This window comes from Bubalus kerabau, chromosome 2 (genome assembly GCF_029407905.1).
Source record: "Bubalus kerabau isolate K-KA32 ecotype Philippines breed swamp buffalo chromosome 2, PCC_UOA_SB_1v2, whole genome shotgun sequence".
NCBI classification, from domain to species: Eukaryota; Metazoa; Chordata; class Mammalia; order Artiodactyla; family Bovidae; genus Bubalus; species Bubalus kerabau.
The window spans coordinates 98,657,091-98,682,045 of NC_073625.1; the positions used below are offsets into that span (position 1 = coordinate 98,657,091).

Here is a 24,955-nt window from a genome sequence, read left to right on the forward strand (position 1 = left end):
TATGTATTATTACATTAAAAAATATATTTTGATCACCCCGTCGTACTTCTGGTGACAGAATTTAACTTACTGTGATAATAAGACTTTAGGTAATTTTTAAACTTACTAGTTGTTATTAGTACATAGATAATCAAAATAACTTGTGAATTACAAATTTTGATAAATAATATTAGAGATAAACGTTATTTACTGGAAATTTATCACTACACTGTTGGTGCTTTTCTTCTGGTTAGTTCATTTATCAGCATATGAATATTACTAATTGCAGAAAGAGTTCAGCATACTATTCATTCTATTTAGTATATACACCGTGAAATGTTGTTTACATAGATATGTTGATGAGGATGAGAGTATTAATATAGCAGTGTCAGTCAGTTCTTTGAACTCTTCCTCAGTTATATTCAAAACCACTGTGCTCTATCATTTAAAATTGTCTAAAGATTTACCAGCTGACAACCAAATTAGGCCCTCCTCCAATTTTCTTTCAAGCAAAAAATTGGCACAACCCACCTGAGTTGCAAGAGAAGAGTGATTAGGGCTACACACTTTTTCACTACCAGTATTTCTAATTGTCTCCTTAGTTCCTGCTCAGAGGTTTTTTTTTTACCACAAGCAGGGCCACATCGTGACACTGATGATGAGCAACTGTGTGCCTTGATTTTGTGAAGTGGGAGAAGGGGGATAGGAAAGGAGTGGGAGGAACAGGTGACCCTACTTTCCAGGGGCATTCTCAGGCAGATCAAGGGCACTTACTTAGAAGGGTTGATCTGGAAATTGATTTGTCATCTATGTGTCTGCATACCTTTCATACCCTTTAGAACGATGGGCACTTCTAGGAGTTGCCTATCCTAATTTGAAGACTGTTGTCCTAGTAACCAGTTATATTATGAGCTCTTAATTAAAAAAAAAATCTCCCCCTTGGTGTTTGTGTGTGTGTGCAAGCATCCATTGCATGAGCATCCTTTCAACTTAGAACACTGCTGACCAAGGTAAATAGTTTATGCTGTCTAGGATAATGTTAAAAGTCTTAATTGCTTCTAAGCATCTGTTTATGAATGAAGTTTATAAATTGTCCTTTACTGAACATGAATTTTCACAGTCCTCATTCTCTACAAATTCTCCAGGTCGGGATTAACAGTCAAATTTCCTGTAACTTTTCCCCCTATACATCTTTTTGCTAATCCTATTCATATTTACTCACATGTTGGCAAAGCATATTTTAAATAGCTCAGTATAAGAAATTATGTGCAGTTTTGAGTAAACAAGAAACAATTGGCGACAGATTACTTTTTACCCCAATTTGTTTCCTTTGCTTCTCAATTCATAAAATTACTACATGAGACTTCAGATGTAATTTATATTAGCTCTTTCCCTTTACAGAAAATGAAATCAGAGAGATTAAACTAATTGTTCAAGGTCATTGAGGTGGTATTAGAAGAGGAGAATCTGTGTCTCCTACTTCCCATTACTATACCCTTTGCTACATCATACCTTCTTCTGCCTTTTGCAAAATTGCATTCCTTACCACCATCCTATTTAATATTATTTCTCCTGGGGACTGATTAACTTTTATCGACCCAGAATTATTATTATTTTTTTTAGACAGAGAGGCATTTACTTGTTCATTGAAGACTTTTCTCAAAACTAAAATACCCCTTATCCCCTGGCAAATACTGTCTGCTGCACAGTAGGACACAACTTCCGAGCCTGGGGCCCCAGTGGCCCAGGGCAGGGTCACGGGGTTGTGGGGGGAGGGAGGGGATGCTAACAGGTCAGAGTAGAGGTGGATTGGCAGAGCGGGGCTGGTGGGAGGTGGGAAGCTTACATCATTTCCCTGCAACTGGGCTCTGGCGAGGTTGTAAGGCCTCACTTTCCCCTGTGTAATAGTTTACCAGATTGCCAGAGATTCGTAAAGGAAAGAAAAGGTATGGCAGGGCCGATGCTCACCCTGTTCATAAATCTGTGCTATGAGATGAAACTGTCAATAAGTAACTAGAAGCAGCCAGGACTGTCTGTGCTTTGCTCTCCCCCAGCTCAGTTCCTTTCTGCTCCGCCCCATCCCTGCTCTCTGCTGCTCAGATCAGCTTCCTGCTTCTCATGAAGGCTGTTCTCCTGTAAAGCTGGTCAGCTTTCACTGAAAGCATTATATTCATAAGTCTGAGTCAGGTTTTGTGGAAGTATTGTGGGTTTGGTTTTCTTTGGGGGATGGAAGGGGAGGGAAGAATTTTTTTTAAAAAAAGGAAGGGGCAGGCTGAAAAGGCAAAATCATCATGAATTTTGTTGTCACATCGTGCCGGTGTTATAACCAGCTCTGTAGACTGCTGCACTGAAAACATTTCTGTGAGAGGTATGTGCTTGAAAAATGGAAAGGTGACTCTTGGCTGTGGAGCAGACTGTCCGCCCAGCAGCTGCTCAGATGGCTGTAAGGTCGTAATTCTTTCTAGTGTTTTGATGCAGAAAGGGCAATCGTTACTTGAAACGTGGTCCAGTTAGCCAGCTATTGGTAAAATGTTAACTATATGCTTGGTCCCCACACCAAGACTCCTGAAATTGTCCTTCAGCTTGAATCCGTCTAGCCAAATCCACGGCATTATTCCAGGCTCTTTTGGTGGTGGTTGTAAACAAAGTGATGATCTTTAATATTCTCTCATTATTTAGAAACCTCATGACAAAGATTAATGAAAGAGACTTGGAGTAGCCTAGACGAAGCTTCAGATTCATTTGGAGCTTTTTGCATTGACAGATGGCAAAAGTAAAAGGAAATGGTTGGTGATTTACTGTCGTAATCTAAAGTAAAAGTTTTAAAGTTTAGAGGGTATGGTATATCTAAGTGGAAAAGCCTGGAGGGGTCACTAAAATTTAGACACGTAATCCCACCCACTACAAGTGATTGCCTGACCAGTATTAAGACCAGAAGGCTCTGGATGTATCTTTTTCAAAGGAGATTAGGAAATGTGTATAAATGCCTCTATTCAGTGGTCAGAAGAATAGGATTAAGAATAAAAATATAACCAACACTGAAGGAAATGTGGAGGACTATATATTGGTTACCAAAAATCCAGGCTATTATGTTATAAAATATTTTAGAAAAATATTTAAGGTAGGAAATAGAATATTTTATCATGTACATTGGATAAGGTACTAGTGACAGAATCCATTCAAACTACAAAGGAGATCCTGCTTGATTTTAAGAATTATTTTGTCATGGAAGAAACTTGAAAACTCTTGAATGTTAGCTAATTTTAAATTTATTTTACAAAGTTTTGGAATTAAATTGCTTGAATTTATCAACATATAAACGTGCCAGTACTATTGTTCTTCTCCACAAAGATGGTAATGCTTAAATCACTGAAGGCAGTTATTCATGAATAGAAAAGACCAGCTATTATAATGCAACCTAAATTCTTCTCTTTAAGAGACTGTGCCATTTAAACTTGATTTCTTCTCAAATATTTGCAAAGAGAGCTAATCTTCATGATCATATGGGATGATGTTAATAAGTTAAACCTAATACAGGCTTCTGAGAAGGAATTCCCTCTGCACTATACCACACACAGACAGGTGGCCACCCTGACTGTATTTACCTTGGTCATTCTCAAGTGTAGCTTCACGTTAGAAACCCCTGGAGAGCTTTCAATAGCTCCCATTGCCCAGGCCCAACCCCGGGGATTCTGCTTTAATTGGTTGGGGGTAGGGCCTGGGCATTGATAGATTTGAAACTGGTCCTAGGTGTTTTCTAATGTGTAGCCAGAGTTGACAACAGTTGTATTACCTGACTGTCCCCAATGCTAGAGCAGCCCATTCTGTTTTGGGTACTGTTTGTATGACACTAGGTCTGCTTTGCTGTGTGTTCTGTTAGGTCTGAACTTTGTCTGTAGCAGCTCATCAGATATTTAATATCTCTCCCCCAAGGCTTAACTTTTCCAAGAGAAATAGTCTTAGTTTTTTCAGTCTCTGGGGCTTTTTTTTCTAGGCCCTTTCCCATTCTGGCTACTCCCTGTCATTGAATTGCGTTTGTTTTGTATCACTCCTGAATAGGGTGTCCTGGGGACAGAGCCCACCATTCTAGACGTGTGGTGCCCAGCTCAGGATGCAGAGAACACAGTAAAGCTGTAGCTCTCTTGTTCGGGACATTACACTTCTGTTGTTGGTGGCTAAGCTTATGTTAGTGTTTTTGGCAGTCACAAAGCACTGTTGACTCATGTTGAGCTTGAAGTCAGCTCAAGCTTCTTTTTCATGTGAACTCTACTTAAGTCATGCCTCTTCTCCTTCATGTGTAATACATTTTTTTTTTCCACTGTAGTACCAGGGTTTACATTTATACTTTGGAAACATAAGAAGAAAACCCAATGAATCAGTTCTTCCATACAGGGAAAGGGATATATTTGAACTTGATGCCAGAAGTGTATTATATGCATATAGCAGCGATTTTGAAGAGTGATTTAGACCATTCATTTGAATCCACAGTTAAATTTAATCTTCTTAATTCAGTCCATCTTTCCATCATTTCTTCTGATTCATTACTCAGTGTTTGCTGTTCAAAGTTAGGATCCCGTTTGACTGTGCAGCCTGTCTTAATGTTTGTATTCAACACTTGGTCAAATGCGTTTCCAAAATCAAAATACATGGGGGCATTCTCCTGAACTGTTTGTGTATATCTTTATTTTAAAAGGAAATGTGTTGAATTTGTCATGGCTTTCTTGTTTAATGACAGAAATGGAAGAAAATATTTTGCAGATGAGCAGGTGGCTTGTCCCAGATCCCAGTTTGCCACATTCAAGGCTAGAACCCAGATCCAGCTCTCCTGGTGTTCACTCCAGTGCTCTGTGGATCACACCACAAGTGCTGATGCCGCTTGTCACTTAGGATAAGAATTCAAAGAAAACGGAAAGGAAATAAAGCCTCCATGGACACTTCACTGTCTCTTTTGGGATATTTAATATTTAATCCCATAACATATAGCCCAGTCAACTCTTGCTTTGTTATTCATTTAGTGTTCTGCCCAAAGCAATAAAAGAGGAATAAAATGACTAGCCAGCATTCTAAATGAACTGCAGAGAATAGGATTCTCAGGAGTTTGGGCACCCTAACTCCCCTTGGAAAGTTTTTTCACCATCCATATTTATACACAGTGGATCGTGGTGGAATAGTGTCACTTTGTTCATACTGAATCACAGTGTGGGAAATATTAAATGAAAGGCGGATGTAGCTTGACTTTTAATTTTGCAGATGAAGAAACTGAGACCCAGACACCAAACACTGTAGCCAGAGTGCTTAGTGGCGTACTTAGTACATAGTGTGTAGTTAGTAAATACCCGGATGTGGCTCAGCTTTCTTCAGTGTTGTTTTCTTCTCCACATAGGAATTGGATTTTTCCCTTTCGTCTCCCCAGCTTTGCCCTCGGGCATTTATTTCCTTAAAACTGTTGAAATGGAACAGATTTTTCAAGAATACCTATTACTTTAGAAAAGCTCCAGTGATAGAGTAAAAGCTTGGATAACCAGGTTTATTTTTCCTGGTTTTTGACTTTTAGGAAAATAAGCTCCTTTCCTCCCCTTGAAAAATTGATTTTAAAAACTTGAGTTTTTTAAAAAAAGAGGAGCTCTCAAGGAATGAATAGCCTAGGGCCAGTCTGTATACATTTAGCCCGAATGTGCACATCTTCATTAGGATCCAATGAAAACTGATGCTCACAACAAGGCTGACCCTACTGTATGATAAGACCTGCAGTCACCGGTGATTTAATTATGTTTACTATATTGTACTTCCTAAAGCAAGAAAGTATTCCTTAATACATTTTAGGAAGGTTTGCAATAGCAGTAGTTGAAAAAAAAAGGCCTTATAAGTAAATTTAGTCAATCAGACCAAGCTATTCCTCTAGCCTTTTGGTTATTATAGATTTGATTGTATGTCCTCCTACGCAGTTTGGAAACACCCAGCTTTATTCACCTGAGGCTGGAAAAAGATGAGAAGTAAAAACCTGGATGGAGAAGGAAATGGCAACCCACTCCAATATTCTTGCCTGGAGAATCCCACGGACAGAGGAGCCTGCAGGCTGCAGTCCATAGGGTCGCAAGAGTCGGATACAACTTAGCAACTAAACCACCACCACTGAAACCCTTGGGAAGCTGCACTTTTAGAGTACCCCTGTCTTCTTTTGCAGACCCACTCAGTAGTCATAAGTTCCTATTTTGTAGGTATATTTTACATCAATTAATACTGGTTGTATTTTTACATGGCTATTCTTATCTCATAGTCTGAAATCCATTCTTATGACCCATTCTTTATTTTTATGCTTCATAATGCTGCTTGTAATTAGGTGTTTTAAGAGGAAATGAGGATGTAAATGTGTAAAGAACTATGAACCAGTATATATGAACTATACAGAAGCACAGTTGAAAGCTGTAATATGACAAATAGATGAAGGTATGATTACTAGAGGAATTAGTTAATTCTTGAGTAGTGCTCAATGCAAAGTGTCTATGTGTAGATTTATATTAACACGGGATATTGGAGGAAACAAAAACAACATGAAATTGGGAAATACAGATTCAATACTTCCTATTGTAGAATTTTTAAATTTTAAAAGATTTAAACCCTAACCTTTCTAAATTACTATTCAGAAAGTGTTTATAGACATATTTTCTAAAGCTTCATACAAATTTCTTTTTACATGGCATATCCCAGTGGTTATTTTGCTATGTTTTTTCCTTTGTTGTTGATTTTATCATTATTAAGAGACCAAAGTCAAGCTTAGCAAATTTTAGAAAGAAATTTTAGGTTCAAATTGTAGGTATTTATTTACAAAGCATGTGTGGCTTTTTACACAGCAAACTTAACTGCTAAGTGTGTGTGTGTGAAGTCCTTAAAGCCCATAAAAAGGCAAAGAAGAATTGCAAGAAAATAGTGCATTGGTTGCTGAATTATTCATAATGAATAAGTCTGTCTTAGTCTGTTCAGGTTGTTGTAACAAAATACCACAGACCAGGTGGCTTATAAACGAAAAGCATTTATTTCTCATAGTCCTGGAGTTTGGAAGTCCAAAATCAGGGTGCCAGCATGGCCAGATGAAGGCCCTGTTCTGGATTGCAGACTTCTTGTATCCTCACGTGACAGAATGGCTAATTGTGCATGCATGCATGCTCAGTTGCTTCAGTCGTATCTGACTCTTTGCAAACCTATGGACTGTAGCCTGCCAGGCTTCTCTGTCCATGAGATTCTCCAGGCAAGAATACTGGAGTGTGTTGCCATGCCCTCCTCCAGCAGATCTTCCTGACCCAGGGATTGAACCTGCATCTATGTCTCCTGCACTGCAGGTAGATTCTTCCCCAATGAGCCACCTAGGGAGTCCCAAATGGCCAATTAAAGGGCACTAATTCCATTCATGAGGACTCAACCCTCATGACTTGTTACCTTCCAAAGGCCCCACCTCCTAATAGTATCACATTGGGTATTAGGATTTCAACACATCAGTTTGGGGTGGGGGAAAACACAAACATTTAGATCACAGCATTCAACTGCTGCATCCCCAAAATTCATGAACTTCTTACGTGCAGAATGCATTCATACCATCCCAGTAGTCCCAGCATCTTCACTGGTCCCAGCATTGACTCAACAGTCTAAATTCCAAAGTCTCATCTAAATATGATCTACATCAAGTATGAGTAAGATTCAAGGAGTGAGTCATCTGGGGCAAATTCACTTTTAGTTGTGAGCCTGTGAAATCAAACAAATTATGTGCTTCACCAGCAATGGTGGGACGGGCATAGAGTTAAACACTCCCATTCTAAGAGGGAGCAATAGGAAAGAAAACTGTAAGCAGGAAAGAAAACCATCAGAACCCAACAGGGCAAACAGCCTCAAATCTTAAGTCTCAAGAATAATCTTCTTAAACTTGATGCTCTGCTTGCCAGGCCCACTTACTATGGGCCCTCTTACTGGACACACAAGAGTGTCCGTGCCTCCATGGCTCTGCTGAGCGCATCCCCGCAGCATCTCTCTCAGGCAGGAATAGTACGCCTGTGGCTCTGCTGGTTTAGAGTTGAGGGAACATGCAGCCCTTCCCCCACCGCTTTGCTGAGAGTTGTTCCAGTGGAGGTCTCTGTGTTGGCCTTGTCTTTGCTGTGCCCTTTGCTTGGGTCTTGTGCCTGTAGCACCAAATGGCTCCGTTCTTGGAAATCTTGATGAAGATAGCTGCTTCCCAACAGCTCTGCTGGGGAGGGGTCTGGCTCCCATGGCTTTGGCTAGGAGTCTTCTGGCTTGCTGAAACCTAGGTAATGCCTTTCCCACTTTTGAAACTGATGATCTGTGAATCACCTTGTCTGTTTAAAAGAAAATTAATTTCTTTTTGGCGAGCTGGGTCTTTGTTGCTGCACACAAGCTTTCTCTAGTTTCAGAGAGTCGGGGGCTCCTGTCTAGTTGTGGTGCATGGGCTTCTCAGTGTGGTGAGGGAGCAGAGGCTCTAGCTGCACGGGCTTCAGTAGTTGCGGCCCAGGGTAATTAGTTGCAGTTCAGGGGTCCTAGAGCCTGGAAGGCTGCAGTCCATGGGGTCGCTGAGGGTCGGACACGACTGAGCGACTTCGCTTTCACTTTTCACTTTCATGCATTGGAGAAGGAAATGGCAACCCACTCCAGTGTTCTTGCCTGGAGAATCCCAGGGACGGGGGAGCCTGGTGGGCTGCCGTCTATGAGGTCACACCAAGTCAGACACGACTGAAGTGACTTAGCAGCAGCAGCAGCAGAGCTCAGACTCAGTAGTTGTGGCATACGGGCTTAATTGCTCTCCAGTACGTAGAATCTTCCTGGACCAGGGATTGAACCTGTGTCTCCTGCATTGGCAGTTGGAGACACTGCCGATGTCTGCACCCACTGCTCCACTAGGGGAGTCCTTATCTTGTTTTGAATATCACACGTTTGAAGCAGAATGGTGCTATGGTTCCCTCCTATGAATTTCAAGAAGTCTGACAACCAGTCTTTATTTGTTCCTATCTCTTTCCCCTTGGATTCAAATAGCAGTTGCTGAGTGGCTGATTAAATCTCTGGTTCATATACATACTCATCTTCTCATCAGAAAGTTTCTTGGCCCCACCCTTAGTGGTCTCTCAAACATGCTTGCTCATGTTTTATAAAATGAATAAGCTGCGAGTTTTCCAAATTTTAAATTTCTGCTTCTTTTTGGTTACAGATTCTGTCTTTGTCATTCTTCTTCATGTTTTACTGTAATATTCCAGGGAGCCAATGGTACCTTCAGTATTTTGCTTAGAAAGAAATTTCAGCCAAATAGCCAGCTTTGTTGGATATGTCTGTCTTCCACAGGATAGAACCATGAGTTCTATCTCCATAAAATACTCAGACATGAGCACAATTTAGCCACGTTCTTTCCTACTTTTTAACAAGGATTGCCTTGCCTTCAGTTTCCAATAACAGGTTCCTCATTTCCATTCTCATCAGAATGGCCTTTACTGTCCATCTTTCCACCAGCATTCTGTTCAAGGCCACTTCGGAGTTCTCTAGGAAGATTGAGGCTTTCTCTGCGGCTCTTCTCTTCTCCTTCTGAGCCCTCACCTGAATAGCTTTTAGTGGTCTGTTCACTGTCATGTAGGCTTTTTCTAGCCTGCACTTCAAAACTCTTCCAGCCTCTACCTATTACTCTCCGTTTCAAAGCCACTTCACATTTTTAGGTATTTGTTATAGCAGTACCACACTGTCAGTACCAATTTTCCATCTTAGTCAAGGTACTATGACAGAATATCACAGACTGAGTGACCTATAAACAACAAACATTTATTTCTCACAGTTCCACAGACCAGAAACCTGAGGTCACAGTCATAGTTTGACTATGAATGATAAAGCTTCTTACTAAGAACATTATTATTACTGTATTTCATATTTAGAAAGTTCCAAAGAAAATGAATGTAAAAGTGTTTCTGTGTCTAGGTCTAAATTAAATAATCCACCAAAGCAAATATATATGACTTGTGGATTGAATTATGTTATTTATACCTTAGATATTATCTTTGCATGAATCTTAGAATTATTTGATTTTTTAATATTAGAACACTTTAATTAGATTTATTTCAAGTTGTATAGGTATCTCTTTAATTATTCAATAAGGGACCTATCCTTATCTGAAGATTCAGGAAAACCCGTCTTGGAAGAAGTAATGGATAAGACCCGACGGGCTGAGATGAGAAAGAGCAGGATGTCTAGGAGAAACTAGAAGAATATTATAACTGGATTTTAGAAAAGAGCAAAAAAGGTAGAATCATTCGGATAGAAATTAGAATATGTGAGATTTTTGTGTGCTTTGAGATTAAATCCCAAGCCCAGTGGGTAAAATTTAAAGGTTTTAAGCTAGAGAGTGAGCTGTTCATTCATACTTACTTTTTGTCCAGATCAGTGTGGTTGCTGCAGAAGGGGTGCTTTTGAGAGGGGCACAAACAGGGATGCAAAAGTCAGTCAAGGGATCAGTGGCTTAGTAGTGGTTTAGATCAGGTGGAGCAGTGAAGATGAGAAGTGGACTGATTTTGTGTTGTGTTTGGGAACTTGAATTAACAGTGTTTTATGATTGACTAGATGTGTGAGAGTGAGACAGAGGAAACCACACATTAACAGTAGCATCCGGTGCATTCATTGCATGATACAGTGACAACTACTGAAACAGGGACAGCCCCAAGGGAAGCAGATCTCTTGGCTGGACTTCAGAAGAGATGAATTGGCTTGAAATACACATTTGGCAGTCATTGGCATAAGGTAATTGCCTCCAGAATGAATGATGTTGGCCAAGGAGGAGTGTAGCGTGAGAGTAGAAGTTGGCTTGGTAACCCCAGTCCAAGGCCTTGCAAGGAGACTCATCACCCAAGGACTGAGAACACGAGGAAGTTCATACTGCTCACCTGCTTTGTGTTTGTTATTGCTATACAGTTTTTTAGGTAAACTTTTTATTTCAAGATAATTGTCAATTCATGTGCAGTTACTGGAAATTTTATCAGGAGATCCCATGTACCTTTTATTCATGTTCCCCTAGTAATAACATTTTGCAAAACTGATAAACTATCACAGCCAGAGTATCAAGATATATACAGCCAACATGTAGAACATTTCCATCTCCTCAAGGATCTCTATGTTGCTTTTTGTATTGTCACATCTACTTTCCTGTTGTTCTCTCCCCCTTTATAATTGATTGCAATTGCTAATCTGCTCCCCATTTGTGTAACTTTGTTACTTTAGCATGTTCATAGAAATAAGGTCATATAGTAAGTAGTCTTTTTCATGCAGCATAATTCTCTGGAGATAAATGCAAGTTGTGAGTGCATCAATACAGTTAACAATATGGGTTTGAACTGCACAGGTCCACTGAAACATGGATTTTTTTTCCAGTAAACATTTTTTGCAGTACTACATAATCTATGGTTGGTTGAAACCACGAAAGGTTGACTGTAAAGTTACGCACAATTTTTAATTGTTCTGGGGGGAAGAGGGGTGAGCACCCGCTAACCCCTGCATTGTTTAAGGGTAAACTGTATATACACTTTGGTAAACATGTCTTTTCATGAATTTCATCCGTTTTCTAATTGGATTTTTTGCTTTTTTCCTGCTGTGTTCTGAAAGTTCTTTATATATTCCAGTTAATAGTTGTCAAATATGTGGTTGGCGTGTATTTCGTCCCAGTCTGTACCTTATATTTTCATCTTCTTTATAGGGTTTTTGGCAAAGCAAAAGTTTTGAAGTTTGTTGGAGTTCAGTTTATCAGTTTTTCCTTTTATGGACTGTGTTTTTGTTGTCAAGTCCAAGAACTGTTTACCTAGCCCCTATATTCTGAAGCCTTTCTAATTTTCTTCTCTAAGAGCTTTATGGTTTTGTGTTTTACATTTAAGTTCATGATTCATTGTGAGTTAATTTTTGTATAAAGTATGTTTCTTAGGTTGAGGTCCTTTCTTTGCTATGGATGTCCAGTTGCTCCAGCAACATTGGTTTAGAAAGGCTAACCTTCATCTGTTGAATTGCTTTTTTTGTGCCTTGGTCAAAAAAAGATAGGTGTATTTAAGTGGATCTGTTTCTGGTTCTCCATTCTGTTTCACTGATCTATTGTGTCTGCTTCTCCAGCAATATCATACATTCTTGATAATTACTGTAGCTACACATAAAATCTTGAAATCAGGTAGACTGATTTTTCACACTTCATTCTTCTTTTTAAAAATTATTTTAACTAATCTAAAACAATTTATTCTGGGTCTGAAAGAACTAGAATAGACTTTATACAGAAAATTCTAGACTTTCTGTATAAAGTCTAGACTAATTTTGTCTCTACTACATTTTCAAAAGTCTTACTGAGAATTTATTTTTAAGGAATTGTGTTAAATCTGCATATCAGTTTGGGGAGAATTTACATTTTGTATTATGTTTAGTATTCCGTTTCTTGAACACAGTGTATCTCTTCATTTATTTAGATCTCTGATTATTTTTTTATCAGCATTTTGTACTTTTCAGCATACCTACATTGGATATGATTTTATTAGGTTTATAATTAATTACTTCATTTTAAAAACCATTTGGTGGCTCAGGTGGTAAAAAATCTGCCTGTGATACAGGAGACCTGGGTTCGATCCCTGGTCAGGAAGACCTGGGTCAGGAAGATCCCCTGGAGAAGGGCTCGGCAACCCACTCCAGTATTCTTACCTGGAGAATTCTGTGAGCAGAGCCTGTTGGGCAGAGCCATGGGGTCTCAAAGAGTCGTGCGTGACTGAGTGACTAACACTTTCACTTTTTCTCATTTTAAAAACTATTGTAAATGGTATAATATTTTTAATTATGTTGTCTACATATTTATTTCTAGTATCTAAAAATGTTAATTTTGATGTCCATATGTTCATTGTTCATAAATAAAAATATAATTGATTTTTGTATGTTGAACTTGTATCTTTTGACCTTATAAATTCATGTATTCATTTTAGGAATTGTTTTTGTAGATTCCTTGGAATTTTCCATATAGACAATTATATCGTCTGCAGATAGGGATAGTTTTATTTCTTTTTTCAGAACTATATTATTTTTAAGAGCTTCCTGGGTAGCTCATCTGGTCAAGAATCGACCTGCAATGCAGGAGACCTGAGTTCTATCCCTGGGTTGGAAAGCTCCCTTGGAGGAGGGCAGAGCGACGCATTACAGTATTCTTGCTGGGAGAATCCCTATGGACAGAGGAGCCTGGTGGGCTATAGCCCATGGGGTCACAAAGAGTCAGGCATGACTGAGTGACTAAGCACAGCATATACCTTTTATTTCCTTTCCTTGATTTACTGTGCTGGCAGAACTTAGAGCTCTATATAATAAGAGTAATGAAAATGGATATTTTTGCCTTGTTGCTGATCTTAGGAAAAAAGGGATTTAATACGTTGGTGTTGTAATGTTAGCTGTAGGTTCTTTTTAGATTCTCTTCATCAAACGAAGAAATTCTCCTTGATTCTTTTTACTGAAGGTTTATTTTTTTTAATCATGAATGGATGTTGAATTTTGTTGACTATTTTTTCATCAATGGATATGATGATATGATTTTTCTTTTTTTACCTGTTAATATAGTGGATTGTATTAATTGATTTTTGAATATTGAACTATCCTTGCATTCCTTAAATAACTCTCTGGTTATGTTATAGAATTCTTTTTATATATTGTTGAATTCTGTTTGCTAGTTTTTGTTGAGGATTCTTGCATCTATACTAATGAGGGATATTGATGTGTAGTTTTAGTTTTTGGTACTATCTTTGTCTGATGCACCCCACTCCAGTACTCTTGCCTGGAAAATCCCATGGATGGAGGAGCCTGGAAGGCTGCAGTCCATGGGGTTGTGAAGAGTCGGAAACGACTGAAGCGACTTCACTTTCACTTTTCACTTTCATGCATTGGAGAAGGAAATGGCAACCCACTCCAGTGTTCTTGCCTGGAGAATCCCGGGGACGGGGGAGCCTGATTGGTTGCCGTCTATGGGGTCGCACAGAGTCGGACACGACTGAAGCGACTTAGCAGTAGCAGCCGCAGTATCAAGGTAATACCAAAATCATTTTCTATTTTTAATTTCACTGATTTCTTCTCTTTATTGTTTCCTTAATTTCTGCTTATTTGGATTTATTTGGATCTTTCTCAAGATTCTTGAGATGGGAGTTTAAATTACTGATTTGAAAGATTTCCTTTTCCAAAAATAAAAGCATTTAGTTCTACTGCTTCCCCTCTCAGCACTGCTTTTGCTAGTTCCCACAAATCTTGATAGATTATACTTTCATCTTCATTCAGTTCAGTGTGTTTTTCAAAAAATTTTCCTTGAGACTTTTGATTCATGGATTATTTATATTGTTAGTTTTCAAGTGTTAAGGAGTATTCCTGTTAATCTTTCTGCTAATGATTTCTAATTTGATTCCATTGTGATCAGAGAACATACCCTTAAGATTTTAATTTCCTTTTTGAAAAATTTTATTTATTTATGTATGTATATATGTATTTTTGCCTGTGTTGGATCTTCGTTGCTACATGGGCTTTCTCTAGTTTCAGAGAGTGGGGACTACTCTCTAGTTGCAGTGTGCGGGCTTCTCATGGCAGTGGCTTCTCTTAATGTGGAATACAGGCTCTAGGTCCGCGGACTTGAGTAGTTGTGGCACATGGGCTCAAGAGCTGGGGTTCCTGGGCTCTAGAGCTCAGGCTCAGTAGTTGTGGTAAACCGGCTTAGTTGCTCCATGGCATGTGGGATTTTCCTGGACCAGGGATCAAACCTGTGTCTTCTGCGTTGGCAGGTGGATTCTTTACCACTGAGCCACCAGGGAAGCTGAAGATTTTACTTTAAGTTTGTTGATGAGCTGTTTTATAGTCTAGCATATCATCTTTCTTCGTGTGTATTCCCTGGGCACTTGAAAAAGAATGTCATTTGCTGTTGTTGGGTCGGGTGTTCTATAAATGTTGGTTAGATCCTGTTGTTTGATGCTGTTGAGATCTTGTATATTCTTATTTTTTCTCCAGTCATTCTGAGAGAGGTTTGTTGATGTCTCACACTCTGAATTTATCTGTGTCTCATATCAGTTCTATAGGTTTTGATTTTTCATATTCTATAGATCCATGGACTTCCCTGGTGGCTCAGACGGTAAAGCGTCTGTCTACAATGCAGGAGACCCAGGTTCTATCCCTGGGTTGGGAAGATCCCCTGGAGAAGGAAATGGCAATTCACTCCAGGACTATTGCCTGGAAAATCCCACGGACAGAGGAGCCTTGTAGGCTACAGTCCATGGGGTCGCAAAGAGTCGGACATGACTGAACGACTTCACTTTCATTTTCACTTTTCATAGATCCATTATTAGTATATACACATTTAGGATTGTTCTATCATCTTGGTGGTATGGCCCTTTTATCATGAGGCCCTTAATGTCCTTGTCTGTGTCTGGTGATTTTGCTCTGAAGTCTTCTTTTCTGATTAATATAGCACTCTTTCTTCATTTTGATTAATGTTTGCAGGATATACCATTTCCATTCTTTTACTTTCAACCTACCTATGCTATTGTATTTGAAGTGAGTTTTTTGTAGTATATAGTTAGATCATGTTTTTTAACCAACTGCTAATCTGGTTTTTAATTAGTGCATTTACTTCTACTTTTCTTTATGTCCCTTTACTTCCTGCATTTATAATACAGTTTTCTTAAATACTTGACGTACATTTAGAACTGTATTAGATACTGTTAGGATTTGTTAAAACCATCAAAATTAATTTAGAAAAGTCAAGAGAAGAAGGAAAGCATATTGTATTTACCCATATTTTTGCTTAACATGTTCTTTTTTCTTCCTTATATTTTGAGGTTCCTTCTTTTATTTTTTTCCTTTATGCTCATTAGCATTCTCTAGCTGCTCTTTTTGGTAAGGTCTGTTGGTGAAAGTTCTCTCATTTTTTCTTCCTCTGATCATGTCTTTATTTTCATTTCCTTCTTGAAGGATATTTTCACAGGGTATAGGATCCTCAGTTGACAGTTCTTTTATTTTTTAGCTCTTGAAAAATTGCCTCTGGTTTCTAATTTGATTACCATGTGTCTTGGTATATGTTGCTTGCCAGATTTGACAAGTTTTTAGCCATTATTTGTTTGAGTACCTTCCCAAACTTGACCTTTTTTTCTCCTTCCTCCCTGGATTATAGTCACATGGATTTTAAACGTTTATCCCTGAGGCTCTACTGAGAATTTTCAGACTTTTTTCTTTCTTTTGTTCCACTTGCATAATATCTATTATTCTCTTTTCTAATTCACTGATTTCTTTTCTCTGTCCCATCCACTCTGCCTTTGACCCCATTCATTAAGTTTTATTTTGGTTATTGTTTCTCTCAGTTCCAAAGTTTCCAGTTGGTTCTTTTTGATATTTTTCTATTTATTTTCTGAGACATTTTATGTTTTCTTCTCTTTCAAGTATGTTTGCAGCTGTTCATTGAAACTTTTTTTAAAAATAATAATTGCTTTAAAATGTTTGTTGCATAATTTAACATCTCATCTTTAATTTGTCATGTGTTTATTTTTATTCAAGTTGAGGCAGTCTTAGTTTTGGTATGTGAAATGACTTTCAGTTGAAACCTGGATATTTTGGGCATTATGTTGTGAATCTTTGGATCTTACATAAATTTCCTGGTTTAGCTAACTTCCTCTGACACTGTTCTATCAGAGGTGAGGGATGATACCTTCTTATTACTGCCAGAAAGGAAGAGAAATCTAATTTTCCCCACTCGGCTGCCATTGACATCCAAGGTAGAGAAGGAATCTTAATACTTCCAGGCTGAGCTGGGGGGTCCCATCCCTCACTCAGCTCTGAAGGTGCCACTGCCACTGGAAGGGTCAGGAGAGTTTCATTACTGCTTTACACATGGCCTCCTCCGGACCAAGGAGCAGGGTTGGGGTGGGCTCTTTGCTACTGGGTGGTAGTCAAAGTCCTGATGTGTCTTCACTGGGCCTCTTCTGAAACCACCCAAGTGGGGAGAAAGAGAGAAACCCTGTTACCACTAGGGGGATAATGGAAGTTATCTGTCTGCACATGATCGTCATTGACTCTGTATTTGTAGGAGGAGAGGGAGGACTTGAACTTGTTACTGTCTGACTGAGTGAAAATCCCAGCACCCTCCTTGCACTTCTCTGACACCACTCCATTGCGGTGGTCAGGGGCCATAGTTTTTTCTGTCATGTTTATCTCATGCAGTGCAGTTACTTTGTAAAAATTTACTCTCTGTAGGCTTTCCTGGTCCTTTAGACCTGGCTTTTGTTGGGACTTTTTTGTCTGCACCTCATTGGCATTTCTTTGTTGCTGGCTTCTTCAGTTTCAAGTCTAGGATGTATAGGGTGAAAAGAAGATCCAGGGAACTCAACACTGTGCTGTTCCTTGGGTCTTGAAGTCCCAAACTAGCTTGCCTTTATTTCTTCCTTTCAGAGTTTTCTTATATAATGTCCAGTGTTTTTAGTTGGGCTTCCCCAGTAGCTCAGCAGTAAAGAATCTGTCTGCAATGAAGGAGACATGGGTTCCATCCCTGGGTAGGGAAGATCCCCTGGAGGGGAGGGAATGGCAACCCTCTTCAGTGTTCTTGCTGGGAAAATACCATAGATAGAGGAGCCTGACGAGCTACAGTCCATGGGGTAGCAAAGACAGGACTGAAGCAACTGAGCACACAGTGAGAGCAGTAGGGGTAAGTATGTTTGTACCACCTTTCTGGAAATAAAATTCTCTCACCTTTTTTTTAATGGTGACAGAGAAGATGAAAACACTGCATAGATAGTATTACAGGGAGCATAGCTTGAAATTTCCAGATGGAATTATTAACATTGGAATGGGACTTTCAGAGACAGATTGTTAGCTGAGGTAATTTAGATAATCCTTCAGTTTCCTATATATCCTCAGAAGACCTAGTTGCTTGCTGGTGACTGACAGTGACACAGTGTTTGAATTTTCTTTTCATATGCTATTTTGGTCTTGATTTTGTATGTATAGTAGAACAAGAAGCATTTTGGGTAAGATTATACCTTTGTAAGTCATTTTCAGCTCTTATGCTGTTTAGTTGATTCCCCTGGATTTTAGTATAATGGGCCAAATGTCCTTTCAGTCAGTAAATTGATACTACCATCTCTTCACTTCAGTTCAGTCACTCAGTCGTCTCCGACTCTTTGTGACCCCGTGAATTGCAGCAACGCCAGGCCTCGCTGTCCATCACCATCTCCTGGAGTTCACCCAAACTCATGTGCATCGAGTCAGTGATGCCATCCAGCCGTCTCATCCTCTGTCGTCCCCTTTTCTTCCTGCCCCCAATTCCTCCCAGCATCAGAGTCTTTTCCAATGAGTCAACTCTTCACATGAGGTGGCCAAAGTACTGGAGTTTCAGCTTCAGCATCATTCCCTCCAAAGAAATCCCAGGGCTGATCTCCTTCAGAATGGACTGGTTGGATCTCCTGCAGTCCAAGGGACTCTCAAGAGTCTTCTCCAACACTGAAGTTCAAAAGCATCAATTCTTTGGCACTCAGCTTTCTTCACAGTCCAACTCTCACATCCATACATGACCACTGGGAAAACCATAGCCTTGACTAGATGGACCTTTGTTGGCAAAGTAATGTCTCTGCTTTTCAATATGCTATCTAGGTTGGTCAAAACTTTTCTTCCAAGGAGTAAGTGTCTTTTAATTTCATGGCTGCAGTCACCATCTGCAGTGATTTTGGATCCCAAAAGAATAAAGTCTGACACTGTTTTCACTGTTTCCCCATCTATTTCCCATGAAGTGATGGGACCAGATGCCATGATCTTCGTTTTCTGAATGTTGAACTTTAAGCTAAGTTTTTCACCCTCCTCTTTCACTTTCATCAAGAGGCTTTTTAGTTCCTCTTCACTTTCTGCCATAAAGGTGGTGTCATATGCATATCCAAAGTTATTGATATTTCTTCGGCAATCTTGATTCTAGTTTGTGCTTCTTCCACCATCTCTTACAGATGTTCTAATAAATATTCCAACAATTTATTTTTTTGCTTCTTTTTAAAATTTTGGTCTTAAACTTTTTTTTAAGTTTTTAGATTAACTGACAATAAAATTGGCTTTTGGTGTATATAGTTCTATTTATTTTAAAACACAAATAGATTTTATATAGTGCTCAGTGTTCACATTTATAAAGTTATATTCCCTGCCCTGCCTCGCCATTCCAACTTTTCTTATGTTGCATGTAGTCTTACCTTTCTCCCAACCCCAGCTCCCGGCAACACTGTTTTTATCTACATTACACTAGTTTTGTCTTTTGGAGCATGCAGTATAAATTGAATCATATAGTATATAATCTTTTGAGATTGGCTTTTTTCACTTGCTGTAATGCCTGAGGTTCACCCAAGTTGTTGCGTCAGTAGCCTATTATCATTTTCTGCTGTTATTCCTTCAGTTATCAGGTTGTTTTCAGTGTATGGCAATTACGAATAAAGCTACTGTAAATGTTGATGTAGAGATTTTTGTGTGAACATAAGCATTGATTTCTCCTGGGTTAATACCTAGGAATAAGACTGCACATATTTATATGAGGAATATCCAAACTTTTCCAGAGTATTGAACCACTTTTTTTTTTTTTTTTGCATCATCTTCAGGAGTAGCAGCCTTTACTTGCTGGAGCATTTAAAAATGACTGTCAAATAATTTTGACCCCTGAATTGTTTCATAATTGTGGGCTGTTGATTATCATTTCTTATGCAAGCTGAGAGTTTTCTTATTTCTTCATATGCTGACTAATTTGGAGTTTTGTCCTGGACATTTTGATTATTATGAGACTCTGAGGCTTTTACAAAGTCTGTGGCAAATAGTGATATTTTAGTTTTAGTAGGACATTGATTCAGATAAGTTCAGGATTCAGGTTCCAACCAGACATCTGTAAATTTTTTCTTTTTTAATTTTATTTATTTTTCATTGGAGGATAATTGCTTTACAGTGTGTTAATTTCTGCTGTACAACAACATGGAACAGCTGTAAGTGGCAAGTATAAATTGCTTCCTAGGTCAGTTCTGTTTAAAGCCTTTTCAGTGTTATTTAGATTTGTCCTCTTATTTGCCACCCAGTGGCCAATCTGAGAATGAGCAGTGCTCTATCAAACAATTGTCACTGTCCATGTGTACTGCTGAGGATCAATTCCCTGCATGTGTAGCTTGGGATGAGACCAGGAGTTCATGAAGAACTCCTCTTTACCATTTCCCACTTTGATTTTGATTCTGTGATTGGAAAGCTGGGGCTTTAGTTACCATGCTCTACGGTGCACGTCCCATGATTGTACCTGTGTCTGGGAATAAGCCATGAAAGGATAAAGAGATGGGTTTGCCCCACCTTCTTGGAACCTGTGTTTCTCTAATTAGAGATGAAGGTTCCCCTTACTCAGATTTTTGGTTCCTGTGGATTCCTGTTTTTGCTGCCTGCTTTTGCTACCACAGAAATGCCTGAAGTCCAAGCACATGAGAGAAAGAAGAAAATGGTACTTCAAAATTTGTTGTTCTTCATTTTCCTGCTACCTTAATAGCTGTGACATATATTATTTCCAGGTTTTATAGCTACATTTGGTGGAACAGAAAAGGTGGAGTATATTTACTCCCTCTTATCCAGACTGGAGCCCACTGGGCTTGCTTTAGTGTTGAAATAATTAATGAAAAGGCAGAAGTATTCTGGTTTTGTGAAGTCTGAAGGTTGTACAATTTGGAGGCCATCTAAGCAAAGGAAGACAAGTTATGAATATGACACATAGGCACATTGTTTTTGGGTAGGGCTGTGAAAGTGGAGAATGTGGAAGCTTAGGCTTCATTGGCTTTAGTAAAAACCTACCTGTAGGGAAAAGACAAAACGTGAATAAATATTGATTATGGGTCAGACATTATACAGGGTGTTTCTTATTCATGTTTTTATCTAATATTCATAAAAATAAAAAACACAACCTATTTTATGCCCATCAGACACATGAACAAAACAGATTTAGAGTGGTTAAATCATACAGTTATAAGAGGCTTAATAACTGTATTCCAAAGCACATGGTCTTTCTCCTACCCATAATACTTTGTGAAATAAGTAAGAGATTAAGAGAACTAGTATAGGCTCATGGTTAAGAGCATAGGATCAGAAGCCAGACTGCTGCCAGGATTCAGCTGTGGCTCTGACATTGTCCTTACCTCTATATGTCTGTAAAATGGGGATAATAGTACCTACCTCATAGATTGATGTGAGAATTAAATGGTAAATATTTAGTAGCATTCAGAATAGCTTCTGGCCAATAATAAGTGCATTTTTATCTACCATATACAACTGTACATTTAGATAAATTTATTCAAATTATATGTGCTGTGTTAGCAGCCTTACTTCTTGACCTACAAAGGCAAATTATAAGAAAAGGGGATTTTTTTATTTATACATAAGTTGTATTACAGATTTAGAATAAAAGCTGAGATATAATCATTAGTGAATTAGGCTACATATTATATAGTCAATAATATCTTTATTTTCTGTACAGAATTTAAAATTTCTTTTTTTAAATTTTGGATGTCAACCTATTTAACAAACAAAGCTAGAAGAAAAGTTCAACATGAGTGATTTGAAAATCCAGGCAATTACTGGTTAAATGTCTTGGGGAAATGGCAAATAATAACACAGAGGTAGACAAGTTCAACAGAAAGAAAAATATATATTTTCTTAGATATATTTAAGTTTTAAACACTCCCAGGCTCTTCTGTAAAATGGAGACAGTAGAAGCATCAGTCTGTATTAGTTAACCATTAAAGTGTAACTGGAATGCAAAAGTAGGAAGTCAAGAAATACCTGGAGTAACAGGCAAATTTGGCCTTGGAGTACAGAATGAAGCAGGGCAAAGGCTTATAGAATTTTGCCAAGAGAATGCACTGGTCATAGCAAACATCCTCTCCCTATAACACAAGAGAAGACTCTATCCGTGGACATCACCAGATGGTCAATACTGAAATCAGATTGATTATATTCTTTGCAGCTAAAGATGGAGAAGCTCTATACAGTTAGCAATAACAAGACCAGGAGCTGACTGTGGCTCACATCATGAACTGCTTATTGCCAAATTCAGACTTAAATTGAAGAAAGTAGGGAAAACCACTAGACCATTCAGGTATGACCTAAATCAAATCCCTTACGATTTTACAGTGAAAGTGACAAATAGATTCAGGGAATTAGATCTGATAGACAGAGTGCCTCAAGAACTATGGATGGAGTTTGTGACATTGTACAGGAGGCGTGGATCAAGACCATCCCCAAGAAAAAGAAATGCAAAAAGGGAAAATGGTTGTCTGAGGAAATCTTACAAATGGCTGAGAAAAGAAGAGAAGCTAAAGGCAAAGGAGAAAAGGAAAGATATACCCATTTGAATGCAGAGTTCCAAAGAATAGCAAGGAGAGATAAGAAATCATTCCTCAGTGATCAGTGCAAAGAAAGAGAGGAAACACATGTATACCTGTGGTGGATTCATTTTGATATTTGGCAAAACTAATACAATTATGTAAAGTTTTAAAAAAAAAAAAAACAACTCAATGGGAAGGACTAGAGATCTCTTCAAGAAAATTAGAGATACCAAGGGAACATTTCATGCAAAGATGGGCAAAATAAAGGACAGAAATGGTGTGGATCACTTTAAGGTGGTTTCATTCACATGCCTGGCTAGCTTGTGACTGACTGGTGGAAGAGTTCATGAGCTTCCCAGCCACATGGACCTTTCCTTAGGCCTTCTTGAGTGTTCTCATGATTTTGCATTCCCTAGAGCAAGGAGTTATAGAGCAATCAAGGCAGAAGTCATAATGTCTTCTGTGTGAGCTAGCCTCAAAATTCTCTTTGATTTCTGTGGTAACCCTGTTGGTTACAAGGTTAAGGTTAAGTCGCTTCAGTCATGTCCAGCTCCTTGCGACCCCATAGATGGCAGCCCACCAGGCTCCCCCGTCCCCAGGAGTCTCTAAGCAAGAACACTGGAGTGGGTTGCCATTTCCTCCTCCAATGCATGAAACTGAAAAGTGAAAGTGAAGTCGCTCAGTCGCGTCCGACTCCTAGCGACCACATGGACTGCAGCCCACCAGGCTCCTCCATCCATGGGATTTTCCAGGCAAGAGTACTGGAGTGGGTAGCCATCCCCTTCTCCAGGGGATCTTCCCAACCCAAGGATCCGATCCCAGGTCTCTTGCATTGCAGGCAGATTCTTTACCATCTGAGCCACCAGGGAAGCTTATCTTACAGGGTTATTTTAACTATTAAATGAGGTTACTCTAGTGAAGCTTCTGAAAGCTACTAGAAGCCCTGTACAATACCTGTTTGATTAGTGTTTTTCATTGATGATCTTGATCAATAGAAGTCAGTTTCTAGTTGTTTCCCAAAAGTAAAGGAAGCTTAAAGTGACTCTATGGAAGAGCTGAATACTGATGAGGAAAGTCTTCAAATTGTTCTTTCAGTCGTTAATTTGTTTAGAAGCTAGGTTGGTTAGAGTTTAAAGCAAGAATATTGATAAATACTTAAATAAGAATTTTGACGCACAATGAACTCATTTAATTTTCTTATCACCTAGTACATGATCGCTGAGGAAGAATAGTATATTTTAAATCTAAGGTATGCATTTTTGTATGTGATTGAATATTACTGAAATTCTTCTACTTTCTCTAAGGTTTAAACAGATTCAAAATGTTTTTCTTTTTTAGTATACTATATCATACTCTTGATAATGATATAAGTATGACTTATTTTAAAGAGAACACTTATTAAATTATTTAGAAAATTATAGAATTTACAATAGTTACTTCTATTTGTTGCAAAAAAGAAAGCATGAAGAGAACTCTTATTTAATGGTTTTCTTTCAGTGGTAACATAAATGTTGCAATATTTGGCCACTGGAGGGCTCCATATTTTAAGAAATTATATTAAAGATAAAACTGCTCACTGCAACAAGTTTAAGCAGTACAGACAGATTTAAAGGACTCCTTATTTTTTAGTAAAGATACTGAATTAAACACTTTCTGGTTATAAATGAAAATTGTGCATGTGCAAATAAAGTATATTTAAAAGATGTTTGTTTCTTATATTGGAATGAAAATAAATCATATTACACAATTTCTTTATAAATAACATATCTCCCAACTCTCATATCAAAATATAAAACTAGTCACTTGAGAGCCCCTCAGTAGTAAAGAGATTGAAATAGATTAAATTATTTTTTTCTCCTCTCTCTTTCCTGTGTGTACTATTTTTATATGAGGAAGCATCTTATTTTAGGGTTCATTGAGGTTATTTGTTTTTGGTTTAATGAACTTGCAATTACCTCAGTGAATGGTGTGACATAATTAACAAAGTTCACAGAACATTAGGAGACATTGTGTAATTGAACCGAAAACAGAAGTAGATGTGGCATCAAATAATTGGCAGTCAACGATTTTTAGTCTTTTTGTACGTGATATTAGCATTTCTTTGATCCAGATGTGTAATTTACTTTGTTATACACTGAAATCTGAGCTTCGGGGCTTACTTACCGGTATTAAAGTAAAAGGGGAACTTAAAAAATTAAGAAATTAGAAATTCTTTTTTTTTTTTTTTTGAGAAATTAGACATTCTTGTAACAGGTATCAGATGCTACCTGAAGGAAGAATCTTTTGGTCTAGAAAAATTCTAGATGGGAAACTACTGTGTTCCGCAAAAACAGCATTTTTGCTTCCTTAATCTTTCCAACTTGAAAGAAGTCTTTTGATTTCTTTATAATTGTGAAATGTTTATTTTTTAAATGATCAGAACTTAAGGAAGCCTTCAATATCTAGGGTAGTTAAGCAATTTTTTCCCCCTAATAGGATGTGAGTCTCTTTGTACTGAGCTTGGAGAGCTGAGGTTGTATGTTTTGAGTGATCTAAGTAGCTAAGCTACCCAGTTATTCAGTAGCTTTGTCCCTTAGCACTTCCTCTTCATAAAGGAAGCTGTA

The 24,955-nt window shown here is 38.3% G+C and overlaps 1 protein-coding gene across 23 annotated transcripts in view; it reads left to right on the forward strand.

Moving 5' to 3' along the window:
* The window catches only part of BBX (BBX high mobility group box domain containing), a 295,437-nt gene that overhangs the window by 79,753 nt on the left and 190,729 nt on the right, over positions 1–24,955 (forward strand). For 2 of the 23 annotated variants that reach the window (XM_055568060.1, XM_055568061.1), the window contains exon 1: positions 1,792–1,925. The exons of 16 other annotated variants lie outside the window; for them this stretch is intronic. The gene's annotated coding sequence lies outside the window, so the exon portion shown is untranslated. Of the gene's footprint in view, positions 1–729; positions 990–1,791; positions 1,926–2,083; positions 2,348–24,955 lie in introns of those variants that run through there. 5 more of the 23 variants (XM_055568062.1, XM_055568063.1, XM_055568057.1 and 2 more) reach the window with 4 other exon arrangements.